We start from the raw sequence: 19252 nt of genomic DNA, 5'->3' as shown, positions 1-19252 counted from the left end.
AAATATCTCTTGATTTTGAGAAAACACACAGCTATTGACTTGTATTAATTATTTCCTGGTTTATTAAACAGCCACTAATGATGAAGGGAATCTGTGAAATGTTATTAGATATTTTGCTGAAAGATTAACCTAGGGAAATAACAACATATTTCTGAAAGAGACATTAAAGCATTGGACTGCCCTGCACTGCAACAAGACATGACCTGAGACCAAGAGTCTGAGAATCTGAACTCAGTTTGTGACTTTGTCACTGACACCTCGCGTGACCTCAGGGTACTTATGTAAGCTCTGTGTGCCCTGTTTCCATTCTATGAAAGGAGTTAAAAAAAACAAAAACAAAACAACACAAAACCATTCCGTTTCTCATGTTTGTCTATTTAGATTCAAGGGCATTTGTTCTTTCTGCACCATACCAAAGAATGAGACTCAAGTCAATGTTGTCAGGGGCCCAGGGCTTTACCATAGAAGTCATTGTAAAAAGATCAAATTCTGTCATAGCTGGAATATTGAATGCCAAAGCAAAATTAGAACAAGGCAGTTCTGGACTTGGACACACAGTGCTATTTTTTTAATTACTACTTCAATCATTCATTATTTTTAAAACTAAAAGCAATGATGTTTACAAAATAAATAACCACATATTTCCTTGTCACCAGCAAAGTGCTAAAAGCAGAATAAAGGAAATCATGTAGAACCCTTCTTCAGTGGGAGACCTCTCTGAGAGGGAGCTGCAGAACTGGGTCCAGCATTTACCCAGTACTGCTACCCTAAAGCACAGATGTTCCTTCTTTGTTCTCACGGTGGCAGGGACCAAATGCTGTCTCCCTCTGAAAGCACAAAGATACAGTTCTTCCATACTTCCACAGAGTTCTAGAAGTTCTTTCCTGTTATTTCCCTTGTCTGTGCCCCATGGGTCCAGCCTCCCCTCTGTGCTTGGGAGTCACAGCTTCATGCCACCTGAAACTGCATTGCTGGTGATCCAGCAAAATGTGTATGTTCCCTTGAGGCCTGGGTGTTTAAGAGACAAATCTTCTTTCCCTTCAGAAATGCAAAAATGCTGAATAGGGTGACCTAAGACCTAAGTATATCATGAGATTCCCTTGGATTGACAATCAGCCGTCTGCCTTGGATACAGATGGCATGGGATGAGTAAGTCCCTGAGGGTAAAAGCCCATATGTCCATGTGTGTTTGCCAGTCATAGAGAGGGTCACCCACTGCAACACCTCTTTAAAAACTTATCATTAAGCCTGTCTCCTTTGTGAACTTTCTCATTATCATTTCATTGTGCTGTGCAGTTCTGGCCTGGCGCAATGAATATTGACTTCATGCTTGCTTTTCTAATTGAATTACAGTGGAACAGGCTGAGCCACTGAAGTTTCCTGCCTTCAGTCCTGCTTCCCTGGCAGCCAGCTGAATAGAGGCTGAAAGAAAAGCTGTTTGCTTGGGCATTATGGATAACAGAGACCTGTCACAAAGCTGCTACAATGATTTATTAAAAGACAGAAGAAGTGAGAGAGTCTTGCTCACTTTCAGCACCAGCTGCTCGCTGCTTATCTTCTATTCTTTTTTCTTTTTCTTGCTAGCTTTTTATTTTCTTTCACTCTTCTTTTTCTTTATCTCTCTCTCTGTCTCCCTCTGTCCCTCTGTTTCTTTCCCTTTCTTTCACTATCTACCTCGTTCTCTCTCCTCCCTCTTCTCCTCCTTCTTCCTCCCTTCCTCTTTTCCTCTCTCTTGTCTCTTTATTTCTCTCTCTTCCCCTCCTGGATGATCTTGCCTTTCCTTATTAAAAACAGAAAAATAAAGACAAAACCAAGTAATCTGAGAAAATGTTTCAAGAAAAAGGCACCATTTTCCAGCCCTTAAATAACTGTTCCTTGCCGAAGATAGATGTGCTTATCATTGCAGTCGATTCATAGAAAAAATACCATCATATCATTGTAATCACTCCAGCAAACAACAACCCATAAATGTCTATACAGCATTAGAAGCCCTCATTTAGGAAGGCATACTCTGGGGGAAAAAAAAAAAAATCCCTAAATTACATCATAGTTTATCTTTCCTCCCACTGAATGCAATGGTCAGACTCTTATTTGCAGGTTATTAACCAAGTGTTTAATTTCTTTTCTCTTGTCATTATTGTTATTTTTCTTTCCCAGTTCTCTGTCTTACCTACTGTACTATACTATTAACTTTCACATTGTTTTACGGATTTTCACTTTACTTTTCAACTGAATAGAGGCTGATTCTAGCTTGTCTTTGCATGGAAATTTGCAATAAATTACTGCAGGAAAATCTCAATTTCAGTGGCTGTCATTTTCCTTAATTCTGATTTAATTGTTCTCAGTGATTAATCAGGAATTAATCTTTGTTTGGAATAAGCTTATTGGTGACTCCTCTTTGGTAGCTATTGAGCTGTTTGCAAACAGAAATGAGTATTTTAGTGACCTTACTGAAGATTAGACAACAGGAGGATTTATTCTCAGGTTTGCATGACTTAAAAGGACAAACATGAAGCTTCAGCCAAGACTTTGAATTTCAAAGAACACATCCATGGGGCTTATGTGTGTTTGTTTGTTAGGTGCACTCCACTCAGAAATGGTCTGGCTGTTGTTCAGAATTGATGGGCATTGTTACCTAATAATGAATTTCTGGCACTTACATGATTGATGTTTGTTAAGAAAGAACAGATAGCTGATAATTCTCTGATATATCTTATCCAGTTCCAGATTTTTGCAGCTCTCTGCTGTGTGGCCATTAGTAAATCTGTGTATCTCTGTTACCTACTGTTTATTTACCTGCCTTTATTATCTTTAAACCTCATGAGGTAATGCCCTTTAAGCACTTGTCAGTCCATTATGCGTATGGTGAGGTCCCTATCATAGTTGCTGGCAGTAAAAATGGGAGCAGTTAATGCCATTGTAGTATTATTCTACTTTATGCAGTGTAACATATGTATTTTATATCTTGTATTACATTGTTACAACAGCATGAGTAGTTGTGTCATTGGACACAGGCAAGTACTCATACACAGCAACAGTAGACCTAGGCTGTGCAGAGTTTCAGGATTAAATGTCTTCCCTAGCATAAAACTAAGTACCTTTCAAAGATTCTATTTGCCAGGGAGTTATGGTCAAACAACAGAAAACTTCCTTAAGTAAGTGAGTCACTTTATCACCTCACCTTCCAGTTGGTGTTGGAATTGGTACTTAAACTGGACCTGAAATTGGTGTTGTTCCCAGAAAGGTTTCACTGTCTTGCTGGTTACAGACTGACGAATCTCCTTTTAACTTTACTGTGACTGGTAATGTTAAAAATTTCATCCACTTCTTTCAGAATTTCCAAAAAGATAAGCTATTAACCATATATCTGTCTGGGAGCAATGTATAGTTATTAGTACCTAGGACTGAAAAACGACAGCATGAGAACCATAAGCAATTGATGCACTGAGAAATGGTATTACAGTACCTCTCAGTAGAGAAAGAATTAGAATAAACAATAACAATCTTTCACAGTGTTTTTCTTAGTTATGTCATAGACTTAAGAATTGGGTATAGTTTTTTCATGGCTAACTTGTTGGCCTGTATAACAGTTGAACCTTTGAAACAACATAAATGATTCTGACCTTTTGCTTAGATTTGGGGTCACTGTAGAAAGGAAGTTTTATAAGCCATCTACACGCTATTTCTGCCTGAATAGGAGGGAGAATTTTACTGGATTGCAGGCATTTCCAGTTTAACTTTTCAATTCATTGCATGAAGCTCAGGACAGGAACTTCTTTGTGTGGCATTCTCACATTAAGACTGGTACCCATAAATCAAGATGAATATCTTTCTGAATGACTTGCTGCTGCTCAGACACAAGATCAGGGCTTCAGGCAGTAGCCACTAAGCTGAGTGTTTTGGCCTGTGTTAGGGTCAGGTCTGAAGAGCACGATGTTTCCTTGAACGTCTGTGGCTTTTTACATTGTGTGTTACTCCTTGTAATGAAAGTGTGTGGGAAACATAAGATCTTTTATTGCTAGTAATTTCTTTTTAGCAAAGGAGACCACTGTAACTTCCCAGATCTGTGTATGTATTCTGGAGGAGATGGAAAAAAATCCTTTGAAAAGCATAATGCTTTGACCTTTCCTTCCTTATGCTGGTAGGGATCCTGTGTTAGTGTGAATTCCCTGAATGGTGACCAGATCGTCCATAAAAGACGATCATGGTGAATAACATTCCCCCTTTTTAAAAAAGCAATGTATAGTATGTGGTGCATTTTGTTTTCAATGTTTACAAACTCCATTTTCAACCAACTTTTACAGACTACAGACTGTAGTTCATCAAAATTAATCAAAGAGAGCTAAGGATACGTTATCAAGACTCCATCTGCCTGACTCTGCTTTGCTCATTCTGAACTGCAAATGGGAGAACTACTCTGGATAAACCACCCTTGTGATCAGAACAGGGACGTGGGCTGGCAGGTGCTGGCCTGGGATCTGTTACTGACCTGCCAGCTGATCTCAGACATGTAACCTCTCTTGTTTGTTGCTTCCTTTTCCTTCCCGAGTTCTGTTTTCTCACACTGTCCTATCCCTGGGGCAATCTTATTTTCTATATATTTGTACTGCATTTAACAGAAGTCCTTTTCTTTCTTGCAGTTTTAAAGTATGCTCCAAAGACAATCCTCATGATGTTCTGTCCAAATCAGTACCCTACAGAGTGTACACAGTATTGTATGCCTGTGTGCATAGTTTAGGTTAACACCTGGCCAGTCCCATAGGTCCTCTGCACAGCAGTCCAGAGACAGGAGAGAGGAACGAGGTAGGGCAGCCTATGTTTGCTGCTGCAACAAAGGGCTGTGCACTATGGGATATTAGAAAACGTCCCTTCATGAGTCTCGGCTGTTATTTCTGGTGTCAGTGAGCCTGGTGCAGCACTTCTAAAGTTGTTTAAAGCCTTTTCCTACAGAGAGGTAGCAGGCAAATCTCCCTATCTTGCTTGCAGAAGAGAAGAGGCCCAACTTTTTCAGATCTCTGGCATGCAGAACTCCCTGGGGGTTTATTGCTCTGACACCATCCTGTGGGAAACATCTTCAGAGGCTGTGAAACACTGAAGTAACCTCTTAGATTTAAAAAATTAAAGTTATATATAATGCCATCTCAATACAAGAATGGGAATGCTTATCAATCCATTTAATTAAATACGTCTTTCTTAATTAAACAAGCTTTGCTAAGCAGGGCAGTGATAAATGCATACAATTTCACACTCCCGACGGGCATGTTTAAAAAGTAAGAAGGAAGGGAAGAAAAAAAAAAGCACCAGAGCTCCCTAAATGGTAGTTCAACTTAATTTTTTAACGAGACTGTTTTGGTTTCAGAGTGATTCCATGACCTACAGCAATGATCAAAGTGATGCCATAGTGGTGAGCCTCATACAGCTAGAGTACCACTGAGTGCATAGTGGCAGGCTCTGCAGTGTTTAAACAGTCTAGCAACCAGGTGCTTTGTTTTCCTCTGTATCAGTGCTGCTGGATTGACTGGATGCTCAGGTCCTTTAGCACGGTAGTACACAGCTTAATCATGACCATGGAAAGTACGGAGGAGTGACAACAGAAAAATAAGGTGTTTGTAAGATTGCCTGGATTTCCTTTCTAGGCCACAACTACAAATACTCATAGTTGTCCTGGATAGTTCCATATTGTTTAGCTATTTGTTAGTCAAGTGGATTTGGGTTAATGTTCAATACGGGTGTTATCCGGTAATAATCAGAAGAGTTTTTCCATTTCACACTGAACGGAAGAGCTGGTTCTGCATTCTCTGTATTTTTTGGATCAAAGCAACAAGGTGAAGGATGATCTGTGGCACCAGTATTTTGGTACATATTATGAGCAATCCTCACAGTAACACTGAAGTAAAATACTCAGCAATCTTTGCTGTCATTTCTCAGAGGAGTATTCCAAGACACAAAAAATGAAGAGGTTTAGAGAAGCAAGTGTGTTTCTCAGCGTACATGCAAAGTAGTTCGATGCTGGCATCAAACTGTTCTGTGCTTAGACCATTTATTAAAGTCTAGACTCAACATAAAAGCATGTAAATTGGTTCCAGTTGTCTCTAGTAAAAACTTCAACTTGAGCTGGGAATTGATTGGTGAATCTCTTACCATAATTAAAATTGACTGTTAAAGTTTCTCCCACTTAATTGGTAACACTTTCTTTGGAAATCAGTAAGTTAAGATTCTTTCTGGATCATTTAAAGGAGTTTCTGTGTATATGATCAGAAGTCAAATGCAGTTTTATGGAGAGGTTTACAGTTATGTTCTACCCTGGTGGTCTTTCATCCTGTATCTTTCTTATTTAAGTGTTATGCTGTCATTCACCACAGCCTAATTGTGTTTTGATAAAAATGAAATGATTGCTGACGCATTTCAGGCTGAGAGCTGGTGATACTTTGAAGCTTGCAGTAAGCTGAGCTGAAAAACTGCCCTGCTCAACGCCCCTGTCTCCCTGCAAGTCTTCATTTATAATTCCAGTATTTTAGTCTGTTTTCTATGTATTCTGATAGGCATCTGTAACTATCTAAGTGCACTGCCAGTGGTGTGTTATTCGGTGTGTTTAATAGCTACCTAGTGAAAACTTTTTCATTTTTACTTAAGAAGAGATAATATGTGAAGTGTAATCTTCAGTTTCACGTTTTGTTCTTTTTAAAGGTAACATTACACAGGTAGCTACATTTTTTTGGTGTTAAAACTGGTTCAGTACAGCACATCTTGGCCCTTGAGAAACAGGCAGAAAAGGCTGGAGGCTTTTAGCTCTTTAAGGATTTCCTTCCAGTCTTGGGACAGACCCAGTTCTGGATGTTGGTATTATTCAGCATGGCACTTCCGGACATACTTAGCTCTCTTTAAACATAAGCTTATTCTTGTCCTGACTGGCCATGGACTTAATCACAGCATTAACTGCTCTCCTGAATCAGACACTAGAGCTACACTTAATTCTCCCTTCAGTCACTGTATTTTTAGTGCACCACAGCCAGTGCTTGTCATTACTAAGCTGTAAATGTGTCACGGGATTGTACTGTATCTGATAACTCGTGCATTGCAAAAGTATTGTCACCAACTAGACTTAAAATGGAGAGTTCTTATAACAGTGATCAATATCATACAGAAAAGGCAGGAAGGGACTCAGGAAGTTACTTGGAGGGTAATGCACTTGCATGTTTGGAAGCTACTTCAGAGGAGACTGTTAGATACTTGACAACATACAGTGATGTGTGCAGAATCCACCATGGAGAGAAAGAAAGCATTTGTTGATCCTCTTTAGCTAGCCTTCACAACCCTGAAAATTGACGCCAGTTAAAATTTTACATGACATAATATCCTTGCTGGGGCCTTCACATGTGTGTAAATATGTGCTTAAACTTTTCCTGTGCCACTGTGATAGGCTCAGCAATCTTGGGTGAATAGGAGAACTACCTCTGTGCTCTGTGCAGTTATTTGAAAGGAAGCACAGTGGCACCAGGACTGCTGAGGTCAAACCCTGAAAGTTTAAGAGGTGCTGAAGAATAAACTGATTGCAATCTCATGAAATCTCTTGGAATATTTTGTTTGTAACAGTGGATTGCAGGTGGGTGGTAAGGGTCAGTTACTATCCTTTGCTTTTAGCTAATTCTAAGCAAATCATTTCAGAGGTGAAAGCTTGGTGTTAAAAGCATGCTTAATGTTCTTGTTAATAATTTTGCCACCCTGAACCAAGGGCTGCTGGTAACAGAATTCCAGAACTGTTTAAATTAGATGTGGATTTCAGAAATGACTTCTGTGTTAAGGCTAAGCTGCCTAAATAGTCATACCTAAGCCAACTAGCTGTTGTAAAACTTGTCTTCCATAATGGTTAGTGCTTTATACCATACTTTATTACTTTAAAAGCCACAGAACCAAGTATTTTCCTCAGCTTCAAGCCACTAAACTACAAACAAAAGCGATGACTTGAAAAAAATAGATATGTATTATATTTTGAAGTGGACAGGCCATTTATGCTGCTTCATTACTTCTGGAAGCTTAAAAAATACGTATTTAAGTCATAATATTATCCTTATACCTCTCAGTTAAAGTAATAGTATGAAAAGGAGCCCAGGTATTACTGTAAGCAGAACCAGGACTGTGATTTTAATACTCCAGTAAAACATCTCAAGAGGGATTCCTGAATATTTGCTTCTTTTCCTCATGCTGTCACAGGGTCTCTCTCAGTAACAGGTTCATGTTTGTCTCTTCTATGTATATGTACATATATGCGCTGAAATGTGCATGCACATGTATTTACAACATTGAGCTGTTAATTTGTACTTAGAAAGAAGAATTATTTCAGGTCTGTAGAGAGACGAACAGAAAGATTTTGTGAGAATATATGACTTGTTCCATCCTTGACAATGACCTCTCGGTTACTCAGTATACTGCAAAATCCTTTTTGCTTCAGAATCTACTTGCAGTGTGAGGAAAGATGAGATCTCCTTTGACAGGGGATCAGTGGGAAAAAGTGGTGATGAGCATGCCCAAAGAGATTGCTTTAATCAAATTTGCTTTTCTTTTCAAGTATGCAACATTATCCAACTCATTTTAAGCAGCAGGGTCATTTAAGTGTGCCATGCCAGAGGTTTGCCATTTTCCTCTCATTCACTTTCTTAAATCTTACTGTCAGCCATGTTCCCTCTGACTAGCAGAACAGCTGCTTGGGGTCCACTTGTGTGATTATAATCCCATTAAAAACCCTCCATTATGTTGCTAATATATCTATAAAGAAACTATTCACCTGAGATTGACAGTTGATTCTTCTCCCTGGACATACTGTACTGGAACAAAATCATTCCCAGTACCCCAGCTTGTTAGATACAACCAGTTGCATTTGTCACAGTGCCAAATTGTCTGAAACAGATTAGCAATTAATGCAGAATATGCTTTCTTGTGTTTGTAAAGTACCTGTAATCATCACTGACAATCATATTCTCATCAGTTCTTTCTTGATAACACTGAGATGGAAGATATTCCAGGGCTTTGGGGGCTTATGGTCTTGAGGGCCATGTAGACTCAGCCATTTATCCTGTGATGAGGCTTGTGCTTCCACTACCCTTAAAAGGCTATTGGCACTACTTACTTACTTACTTAAAAGTCTGGGCCACTACCAGAAGAGTTGTAGTGATTCTACCAGATCATGTTGGCCCTTTTTGTGCAGCCTGAGCTTACAGGCAGGGTCTTTCTCACTTTCAGCATCATCTCAGAGCTCACCAGCAATCTGGATGTGTGTGAAATCGATCTCTGGCTTACTGCAAAGAACTATTTTTCTGTGACCTTAGCAGAGCCCTGTTATTATACCAAACTTTACCCAGCATAGCCAGCTTCAGCATGAGAGGCTTCTTACATCTCCATCCATCTGGAAAGACACTACTTTACCTCTTTAATGGCTCTCAGTCTCAGCTGAAATCATACCTCTCCAGCTCACTACTCAAGGTGAGTGTTCATCTGACACCAGAGAAAGAAGGGATGCCATCCAGAGGGACCTGGGCAGGCTTGAAAAGTGGGCCTACAAGAATCTAATGAGTTTCAAGAAGGTCAAGTTCAGAATTTTGCATTTGGGTCATGGCAGTCCCAGATGTCTACAGACTAGGAAAAGAACTTGTTGAGAGCAGCCCTGCAGAGAATGTCTTGGGGGTTCTGGTGGATGAAACGCTATAGGTGAGCCAGCAGATTGTGCTTGCAGCCTGGAAGGTCAACAGTATCCAGGACTGCATCAGAAATGAGGTGATGAGCAGCGAGAAGGAAAGGATTGTCCCCACTTTGCTCTGCCTCATTAGGCCACATCTGGGGTGATGCATCCAGGTCTGGGACCCCCACTACAGGAAGGATGTGGAGCTGTTGGAGCAGGTCCAGAGGAGGGCCACAAAGGTAATCGGAGAGCTTGAGAACCTTTCCTGCTAAGAGAGGCTGAGGGAGTTGGACTTATTTAGCTTGGAGAAATGAAGGCTCTGGGAAGACCTCATTGTAGCCTTCCAATGCTTGAGAGAAGTTTATAAACAGGAAAGGAAGCAACTTTTTACACAGTCCAGTAGTGATAGCATTAAGGAGAATGGCTTTAAACTGAAAGGAGAAATTTGTGTTTGATGTTAGGATGAAATTTCTTTGCTCTGAGGATGGTGAGGAACAGGCTGCCCAGAGAAGCTGTGGATGCCCTGTCCCTGGAACTGCTTAAGGTAACATTGGATGGGACCCTGGACAGCCTGATCTAGTAGGTGGTGACCCTACCCTGACAGATGGGTTGTAAATAGGTGATCTTTAAGGTCTCTTTCAACCTAAGCCATTCTATGATTTGGTTATTCTCTCTTGCTTATTTCTGTTTCATAAACTCATTCTGTTCCTGCTCTTACTTCCTGCTGTATTTATTACAGTTTTGTTGTAAAGCATTTTCAAGATGGGGGATTTTGTTTTGTTTTAAGGTATACTGTATGAGCAGATCTATTTGCATTGAACTATGTTTTGAACAGTAGGCACGATGACCTCCTAAAAAAGGCAGTGGACTCAGTAGGTTTGTGTGCAATATACTGCTTCATGAGAGTTCTATAACCCTTAGCAGGTTTCATTTGTACGTATACAAGGTGGTACAGTCTTATTCACTGTTTGGTTTCTGGTTATTGGGGTAGATGCTGAAATGAATTTTCCTAGTGCCTAGCATGCTGACAAGGAATACTGACCTAACCAGTGTGGATGTCTACTCCTCTGAAGGCAAGGGAACCAGAGTAGCCAGCCCTGCTCTAGGAATCATTGCAGTCCAGCTTAAGGAATGATCAGTCAGATGGGATTCCTCAGGTGACTGAGGCTAACACTGAGCTCACAAACAACACCGGTCTAAAAGTATCTTAGCCAACAATGTAGACTTCTGTGCAGACCTGCCATATGGAAGTCCATGTCTCTTGAATCTGTTTTTTGATGCCTGTTAACCATACTTTCCTAATACAGTCCTGTGTTGCTCTTATAACTGCTCTACATTCTGAAATGCACCAACTGAGCTAGATTGCCTACATGAGCAGAACATCACTTCAATATGACATTTCTACTGTATTTTGAGGCCCATTGAGATGTGGAATTTTTTGACAGTGAAGTACAGTCTTGGAGGACTAAACTAAAAACCATGTCTATAGCTGGAGCAGTGAATTGCAGGGGTACAGTGCACACAGAAGAACAAAGCATTCTGCAACAAAAGCAGTCCTTCCAAAGTGCAGTCTAGCTGCTTTTAACTGCAGTGTCTAATGTATGTCTTGCCAGTGGCTTCATACTCTCGTTTCATTTCCTCTTAGAGGAGACAGTTCATTGGAACTGTTCAGGTCTCTGCACACTGCTCTGTTGGCAGTGAAACTCGCAGAGCCAGCTTCAGGATCTTCCTGCCAAAGGTGTTAGGAAAGAGCTCTTCATTAGCAAGTTGGGGTAACTCCCAGGTCCCAGAGTACAGAACAGTGTGTAGGGCTTCTGTTATCACTAGCAGTTAGAATGTTCCCAGGAGGTAGTGAATCAGGGACACCATTCTGAGTAGGTTTTGAGGAGGCTCTTAATAGTACCAGGATGTCAAAAGACTTTCACTGTCCACCAGGACTTGAGGTCACAAAAAAGACTGTCTTTTGCCCCAGCCAGACACTGTTCAGTCATGGGCTTGAGGGCAGCTTGGTGGAAGCACGGGATCCAGCCCAAAGGTCTTTTTGAATGTTTCCATTTCATGTGGCTTGGTATCGTAACATTCTCCCGTGGTTCTACCAAGCTGTGTAAAATTGTGAAGCCAAAGCAGCATTCTTCCTTTAAAGTTTAAAAATTAAGAGAAATGGTTGTGGGGTTGGAAACTTGGGAGAGATGTGCTGTGGTTATCTATTGGTCCAAGAATAAAATTCCTATGGCTTTGTACAAAAGTACAGAGTAGTTGTGCGTTAAAAAATAAAACAAAAAAGTGAATTCGAGTCAGGACACCTTTTTAGTGGCAGCTGGACAACGTTTAGAGGATTCAAGAGGCTGCATATTTTCATCTCATATGCCTCACTGTGATTCCAGTAAACACATAAAGTGCAAGTCAGAATTTTTGCTGAGGGAACTGGACAAACAAGAGGAACAGCAAGCGTATAGCTTATGCATCTTGTAGCAGAGCTTTGAAAGGAAATACATCTTCAACATCGGTAGAGCTGGCATGCAGCTGTCCAGGAGAGGGTATTGACCACACAGTGTCTTTTGGGCCAGGGCATATAAGATGATTGCTTTTGAAGTCACAGTGTATTGCAGCATCCCAGGAGCCTCTCTGAGTTATACCTTTGCTCCACTGAAAGCACAGAGCTTGACAAGTTGTGGCCTCAGTGGTGGATTTGGCAGGTAGTATTCTAGAAGTGGTTAGATTTCGAGCAGGAAAGGTTAGGGGGCTTCTAGTTGCTCCACCTGGGAGATGGGGCCTGTTTCTTGCCTTTGTGGATAGAGGAGGCTACACATTGGCTACACATGAACAGGGCTACCCATTTATATGGGGGGAATCCAGGCTCTCTATGAGATTGATAAATGACTCTGAGAATGAATAAAAATAGCTGGAAAAGCTTTTAAGTTTTGTTTAAATTTAACCATCAAAAGTCAAAACATTAGAGAGTGTTTAGAGAAGTGCCTGAAACTTGGAGACCCTGAGAAGAACCAGAAAGGGAATCAAAGGGCTCAGGAAAAAAAAAAAAGAAAAAAAAAAAGAAGAAGAAGAAGAAAAAAGTTAATAAAGAATTAAAAGAAAAGTGTATGAGTGAGATTAAGATTAAACAAGCCCATGAATAAAGTTGGTCAGCTGAGAACCTGCTCTATTGAGATCATCTGGATGCACTGAGGCCTCACGATATTACTGGGAAGGAGCCAAAGAAAGAGAAAATATGTATGTCTTAGGTTGGCTGGAGAAGTTTAAGCCAGGCCAGATTGGGTGATATCAGAGCAGCCTGCTGTGGTGTATAGGAAGAGGTAAAGGAGTGGGGGGAGTGGCTGCATGTGGAGGGAGGGAGAAACTATAAAGGCCCCAACCAGCTATGTTTGTTAAAACTGAATAATGAAATGGCCAACGGGAAAGAAATTCTTGGCAATGTCTGAAGTATTTATGTCAATCCAAGTATGAGTTTGGAGAATTACTATTTATTGCAGTTCTGTCAGTTGTCAGTGCAAAGAAATCTTCAGTTATATCATGACAACCTGTTTTTGTTCCAGTGGCTGTAACTCAACCTGCTGTGTGGCTTCCCTGCCTCCCCCCAGGGCTCAAGTCACATAGTGGCTGATTAACTTGTTCAGTAACAGATGCTTGGCTTCAGCCTTGCAGATCAATGGTGTTACATGGCCTCTTGCTGAATCAGTTTCTCCTTCCTCCTAGGTCTTACTAAGAGATCCCCCATGGTGCCAAAGAAAATAGTGATAATGCTAAGAAACAAAGACTTGGCTGTTAGTATATTCATTGCACTCATTTTCTTTTGGTATTAAATTGTAAAAAAATGTAAGTGGTTTAGTTTAGCCTATGTTTATAATTACTGCTGTGCTTATTCCTGCTATCACCACTAACATTGACCACTGGAACCTCTGGGCAGGGATTGGTCTTTGCATTTAGAGCTGTGAGTTTTGATTTCCCTAACTCCAAGATCAAACCCTCAGGCTGAACACTAAGGAATTCCTGCAGAGGTTTGCATGTGCTTTGTTTTAAACACTGGGCCCAGCTGTCAGCCTCATGATGGCAAAGATCCCTCTTTCTCCCCTGCATGGGATTTTCAGGTTGCCAGACCCTGCACAAAGGAATAGCAGATGTGACTGGCCTGTTTCTCCTCTTTTCTTGCATGGAGCAAGGAGTGAAATGGTGCTGCAGCTCCACCCTTCATAGCATGCCAGCACAACAGAGCCAGTGAAGGGAGAGGGATGCTGTCTAATAAGAATTAAGCATTAATCCAGTATATGTAATCCCAGAAGCAAGGGAGACTTGTCCCTCTCCACTGCTTTCTGCTTCCCTTGCTTGTGGCTTGGTGCAGTGACACAGTGTGAGCATGGACTGCGTTGCAGAGTGTCTGTACTAGCTGATGCCTGGGGCCCGCTGGAACCTCAAAGGACTTCTCTTGGCTTGGAATCTTAAAGATATCCACTAGTCTTTACAGGATCAGAGTTTCGTCCATTCAGACATGTTCCATGTTGCAGGTCTCTGTTCTGTTATATTCTACAAATGCAAATTTTTGGAGAACTGAAGAGTTACGGTGCCAAGAAAACATCAGATAGTCTAAATTGTCTACATTTAGGAGAGGACCATTGCTGAACTCACAGAGGAAAGATCTCCAAAAGCAATTCCTCACTTCTCATCTAATGGCTTTTAGTTAACCTGAGCAGTTGTGCTCTTGAATTGTACATACTTCAGGGACCAGATCGATGGCACTCTTCCTACTGCTAGGAGAGTATGAGCATGACAGTTCAGTTATTGCTGTGCATTGTTAATATGGTTGATTTTGGTCCTGCTCCAAGAGAACCACTAAGAAATCATGGAAAATGAAGGGTAACACATTTTTAGAAGGATTCTGGATAATTTTGGCTATAAAACAGGCTGCATAATCTTGGCAAAAAGTATATGAATTCATTATCTGCAAATAGTGGAAAATATTATAAATGGCAGTAAATGAAATAAATGGGTGTTTCCACTGTAATATGCTATTCTCTGAGCCACCCAGAAAGAATACAGCTTGGTTTACTGGGTGGGTAGTCCTAGATGAAGTGAAAGATCATGTTCATATGCTCAAATACTTGTTTGGGAGTGAGGTATTTTATACCTTCGTTGCAGAGGGAAATCTATACGTTTTACATCTAAGAAGCTATACTTTATGGCCACATATGGATGTTGGAATTAAGCTAAAACTCTATATGTGCCATATATCTGTTTGCATTCCACAGCTAACCTCATTTTCATTTGCTCTACTACACCTTAAGAGTTTGGAGAACTCAGTGACTCACTCTAATGGAAAATCACCGACCCTTCTTATTAGAAGAAATTGATCTTCTGTATATTTTGGATTTGTTTATGAGCCAGCACTCTTGCTGTGAACACATGGAATTAAAGTCTTGGCAGTTTTTAATAGAAAAAATGCTGCCCACTAATGAATAGAATTTGGCTGGACGATCTTCACTCCCACCTCTTGGCCTTGGGATATATCCTGCTTTTTGAAATTCACTTTGTAACAAATGCCTAAGCATATATTTGTGCGTATGAGTAGTATCAGCATTGGTTGTAGGCCTGAGTTCACTCGTGTAAGAATTTTGCTATATTGCAAGCTGCAATTACTCCAAGGAAAACTCAATGCTCTATTCAGGGAAGGCAATCATAGGTCTTGCATTTTTTTCATTCAGTTTGGTAGGGTCAAGGTTTAACTGCTCATGCCGGAGCACATCCAGGTAACTCCACTGGTTTTAGTGGGAGACAGTACCAAGAATGAAATAGATGCTTGTGCTGTTTGTTTGTTGTTAACACCTGGAATCTCCATCAAATAAACTTAATCCTTTTATAATTGAGTATAAAGACATGGTGCTGGGTTTTGTTGAGTGGGGGGCTGTTTTTTCACAGCATTTGTTTGCTTTTACTTCTTAATCCATCTGATAGGAACAGTTTTAGATAATAGTTTTGCTACAGTGCCTACTTCTTTATTGAATAGAAGTTGCCTTCATGCTGCATGTTAAGAAAAACAGTTCCTCTTGTGCTTTGATAAGATCATGGACATAATCATGGCACCTATACCACTCCTTTTCCCAGCAATAAAGACTGTTACAATTTGAGGTTTCACAAATAAATGAATGTATACTGAAACAAGAAACTGTCTGCACCCACGTTCACATCCGGGTCTTTATATGTGTGCACATTTTTTATACACGTATGTATGTATGATTATATATATGCTTGTGCATATATATGAGTAAATAGATCTAATTGTTTTTAATTAGGAAAACTTAAGAAGCTCTTACCATGTTCAGATATACTACTAACTCTACTGGTATTTGTCTTCTGGGAATAGTTTAAATAGTTTAATGACCACTGCGTGTATGCATTTATGTACTACGCTAAGCATGGACAAATCTCTGTTCTCATGCCATGTCTGCTTTTGCAGCCGTCCTTCTGCATTTATAAACAGCTGCACCCATAACTCTGAGTACAAATAATTGCAACTAAAGAGGTGAGCATTTATAGCTTGGCTTTTCAAAGGAGTCTATGGGAGTTAAGTACCCAAATCTCATTGAATTTGGTTACTTAATTGCTGCGGCTTCTTTGAAAATTCCAACCATAATTAACTATTTATCTTAATTAACTGATTCAATCAACTATCTGTGAACCAACAAGTGTAGTGGAGACATAACATGCTAAACCCAGTCAGTTTTGGTTGTACAGTAGCTACGTCAGAACTTTTTGACTAAGACTAATGTTTTTATTATTAGCATCTGTTCTGAAGTATTTTGAGTGGATCAAACTGCAATATGTGACAGAAGCAATACCATCCATGCTAATTTGAGTGTGGCTCTCAGGGTCTTTCAGGTGACTCATTTCTGCTTTTAGATTTGCTAATGAGGATGGAAACTGCTTTAGGCCTCCATTAGGCTTCACCTCCACCTTTAGATGCTCCTAGGAGTTGCTGCTTGAGACTACATTTCAGATTGCTCGTGTGAAGGTTGTGAACCTTGGACAAACATTGAGACATATGAGTGTCAATTTACAGTCTGTACCTTATTGGCACCTTAATTCCAGATACACATCTGAGTTTGAGGAATTTGTTTTTCAAGGAAAAAACAAGTGGGAAAAAAATAATGAAAAGCTTCTGAGTTTTTACATTACTCTGCCCAGTGCTTATTTCTATCCCATAACAGCTTTGCTTTCTTGCATCTTCTTGTTGTAATTGTTTTAAAATTTGTGTCTCAGAAAACTTCGATGTGTTTCTTTTTTTTTTTTCTAAATTTCTTTTTTGAAGGACTGTTCTGCTAAGTATGGAAAGCCACAGTTTTAACAATTCCCCTGTTTGTTCAGAAATAGTATCATTCATATTTGGCATCAGAAGGAAGACTATACTGAAGTCCAAATTTACTCCTATTAAATTAAACCTAATTGAAAAAAGGCAAAGGCATTCATTAACTAGTTAAACAAATGGTATTAAATGTATATATATTTTTTGTATATAAAAGAAGAAAGAAAGCAGCTTTAACTAAAGAGAAGTGGTAGTGTAGCTATTAACATGTGCGATGGAAGAACTACATGTTGAAAACTTAAGAAGAAACCACAAACATGTATAACAATAAAAGATATGTACCTTCTTGGCCATTTCTCTGTTATTCTGTCAGCTGTTTCTGATTTGAGTAAGAGCTTTCGTTCATGTCCCTGAGCTTCTCCTTCCATTTGACTTTACGTTGAAGTCATAAACTTGTTGCCATGGAAACAATGGTGACATCACAGATGTAGCATTAACTTCACCACAGGGCAAAATAAATGACTATGATGGCCTGCGAGGAGAGAGAACTTTTGTTTGAACCAAAAGCCAAGATTATTAGAATCTTGGCTTAGAGCCCAGTACCCCTAAAGCCTTAAGTGGGTTCTCAGCCCTGTGTTGTAGGCACAGAACAAACAGTGCCTTGTAGCAGAAACCCTTTCTTGGACCTGATGGTCTCTGTAGAGAGGACATGACACATAAAAAAGGAAGCATTATCAGCTGTGTTTTAAGATTGGAAAACTGAGGAGGAGAACACATTTGAGGCAGAGCCCAGAACTGAGCTCAGATAACTGCAGGAGCTGCTGGAGACACTGAAATGCAAGAGTTAGTCTTTTAACATATCAGCTCCAGGAAGACTTTCCCAAGCTCTCTTCAAAACTGAGAAAATATGCAAAAGGCAGTAGAGCTTGGGACAAAGCAAAACAATGCTACAAGCCTTTCAGAGATTTCAAAATCTCTTTCCCCTCTAGGAAAGTTTTAGGGAGGTGTGTATCTCTGGAACCACACTGGAGTGAAATCTTTCATTACAATGTTCCCACATACTTCCCTGAGATCAGGATTCCATCCATGGCTTTTAAAGAGCGATGTCAACACCTTGAGTTCAATTTGAATGTAAAGAAGGAGCAGATCATTTGTGCATTGTGAATATAATAACTGTTTTGGCCAGCCTGACAGATTAAATGGGTCTTGGCAGTTGATGGGTTTCGCTTGTATTATGTTAATGATTTGAACAGTTAAGAGATTCATCTGAATCTTTGACTGCTCCTGCTGCCAATGTGTGGCATTGGCTGCTTGGGTTACAGTCTGTGGCTTTGTGACCAGCAGATTGATTGCAGCTGTGGTCCCATGTGCGAACCCATTAAGGTCACCCACAAGTATTAGCTGGCACAATATGTTATAGGTGGCCTATTTTTGAGAGTAGCTACAAAAAGCTGATTACTCCAAAACGTCCTGGGCTTCACTTGCTCTTTGCTTTCAGAGGGATATCACCACTTGGTTATTGGCCCACCAACCTGTCTAGCTGCTAGGCTGCAGCCAGCTAAGGTATCAAATCAAATTCTCCACTGAAGTCAGCATAATGGTAGTGACTCCCACTGGAGAAAGTAATTTTTACCTACTGTCTTACCCCCACAGACACGCAAAGCTTCCAGCTTTAAGAGAGTTAATGGAAGGCTGCCATACCACACCCATTGATTTGAACTTCTGATGACTTTAATGAGTGCTGTGTAGCTAAATCCCACGCAACTCTCAAACTGTAGGGGTTAAATCCATTTTGCTATTGCCTGATAGTCTGTGGTTGAGAAAAATATCCCTTGTGTTTTAAATTGTTTTAACTGATAACTCTGGTCAGCAATTGAGAGCAAATCATGGTGTCAGTGCACACCCTCAACTTAGTCTGATATATATCTACCTTTTAAAGTGACATAAGTGAGTCATGAGAGAAGTTTTAATTAGAGGATTAGAAATGTCAGAATTGTCTTAAATCTGCTACAGAACAGACTTGCTCCTTCACTACATTTTTTTGTGAGATAATAAACTGCTAATATTTGCACGGTGTAATTTCAAACAGAATTTAGGTTTTGCACAGAGATTTTCTAATTTGAATGCTGAAATTTTATTAAGACATACTAAATACATATCTCATACTTTTCTTCCTTTAATGAACTTATTAATATAATTAATCTTTGTGACTGCAGTACTATTTTATTAGAAGAGGCTTTTGTAACACTGAACAGAAAAATAAAGGCAGG

At 40.0% G+C, this 19252-nt stretch overlaps 1 long non-coding RNA gene across 1 annotated transcript; it reads right to left on the bottom strand.

The window, feature by feature from the left end:
- Positions 1 to 1687: 1687 nt before the first annotated feature.
- LOC116653244 lies at positions 1688 to 17443 on the bottom strand. The gene is made up of 2 exons (XR_004306790.1): positions 17325 to 17443; positions 1688 to 1780 (listed from the first exon to the last, which is right to left on the bottom strand). It is a non-coding gene; the product is annotated as an uncharacterized LOC116653244 (long non-coding RNA).
- Positions 17444 to 19252: the final 1809 nt, after the last annotated feature.

The sequence above is a fragment of the Coturnix japonica genome, chromosome 3, assembly GCF_001577835.2.
Source record: "Coturnix japonica isolate 7356 chromosome 3, Coturnix japonica 2.1, whole genome shotgun sequence".
Classification (NCBI taxonomy): Eukaryota; Metazoa; Chordata; class Aves; order Galliformes; family Phasianidae; genus Coturnix; species Coturnix japonica.
This window is presented reverse-complemented; position numbering and strand designations above follow the sequence as displayed.